Genomic DNA, 1,531 nt, shown 5'->3' with positions numbered 1-1,531 from the left:
CTAACAGAGGTCACACGTGCCCTTCTCCTACTTTACAAAAGGAAGGAGCACCTGTCATCCCTTTTCTTCCCATATGTTAATATAAGGCTTTGCCCTGGAGTGGAAAAACCTCCTGGGTTACAAAGAAAAGGACAATTTGAAATATGGTATTTATTAAGCCACCTTTAATCAAGGCACCATTGATTCGTTATTGGGCTCTTCTCTGCCTACTATGTATTTTCATTAAGAGAAAAGTGGGGCTTTAGGAAAGTAGATTTGGGCACACATGGGGATGTTATAACTTCAAGTATATTATAGTGTGGTGGAGGGGTGATAATTTTCATTTAACCACCTCATTCAATCATCCTCCAAATATTATCACTTCTTCTGACAGTAAAGCCTGTCAGAGTACAGCAGAGAGTTTAGTGGAGAAGTAATAAAAGCAGCCATGATGCATTTCCTCTTTTACCAATAAACTCAGCCCAAAGCTGAGTTTATATGACAGTCCGTCTCCCTGTCCTATAGAATCAGAATACTCGACATTCCACAAAACATGCTGGGAAATACTCATCTCCTGGGAGGTGTGCCCTCTCTGCAATTTTATCTATTTTTAGTAAGGGAAAAGAGCTCATTGAGAACTCATTTAGTTGGTCCTGCTCCATGTCTCATTTGTATATTTTGTATTTCAAGAAAAATGAGATGATAAACTTTATGTTTATCTCCCCAAAAACCAATATTATTTTTTAAAGTGAAAGTAACATGTGAGAGGAAAGAAGAGTTTTATATTTTTTGAATACTTATTTAGACTCCTTTTTATTTGCTTTTACAAAAAGATTATTGGATAATAAATTTAACACTTAGAGAATTGTCATAGGAAGTAAAATAAATAAAATCTTCAATTTATATATTCAGTTTTGTTGCAGAAAAGGATTGAGTAATCAGTAAAGATTATAGATTAAAACATATTAGGCTAAAATACAGTATGAAATGGAATGCAAGTGAAAATTTTAAGAAATAAAAATCACAATGTTAAATATTAGGTGACTAAAAAGATTTGCGCATGTATTTTTTAATGAATAATGGTGAGAATTAAGGTTCATGATATTTATATCCCACTGGGTACATTAGAAATAATTATGTCACTACAGCCATGCCACCCTGAACAAGCCCAATCCTGTCTGATCTTGGAAGCTAAGCAGGGTCGGACCTGGTTAGTACTTGGGTGGGAGACCACCTAGGAAGACCAGGTGCTGTAGGTGTAAAAAATAAAAAATAAGGGATTGTAAGCTGACAAGGTCCTTGCAATCTGTGAGGTCAACCAAGGGTTGCCTCGCCTGAAAAAAAAAATAATAATTATGTCAGCTTAATTTTTTAAATTAATATTTACAAGGTATCGAAAATTAAATTATTTGCAACTATTTAACTATTGATGAAATATTTTAGATGTCAACTTAAAAATGTGCAAATAGGTACATAGTTTTTCAAAATTCTTTTGGAAGGTCTGACAGTGAAATACAACTGTGAAGGCCATTTATCTAGGGACAAGTCTACG

The 1,531-nt window shown here is 34.2% G+C and overlaps 1 pseudogene; it reads left to right on the top strand.

The window, feature by feature from the left end:
• Nucleotides 1-1,119: 1,119 nt before the first annotated feature.
• LOC112469574 lies at nt 1,120-1,238 on the top strand (annotated as a pseudogene).
• The last annotated feature ends 293 nt before the right edge of the window (nt 1,239-1,531 follow it).

The sequence above is a fragment of the Pteropus alecto genome, unplaced genomic scaffold, assembly GCF_000325575.1.
Source record: "Pteropus alecto unplaced genomic scaffold, ASM32557v1 scaffold461, whole genome shotgun sequence".
NCBI classification, from domain to species: domain Eukaryota; kingdom Metazoa; phylum Chordata; class Mammalia; order Chiroptera; family Pteropodidae; genus Pteropus; species Pteropus alecto.
Note: the sequence above shows the minus strand (reverse complement) of the source record. Positions and strands in the feature narration are given on the sequence as shown.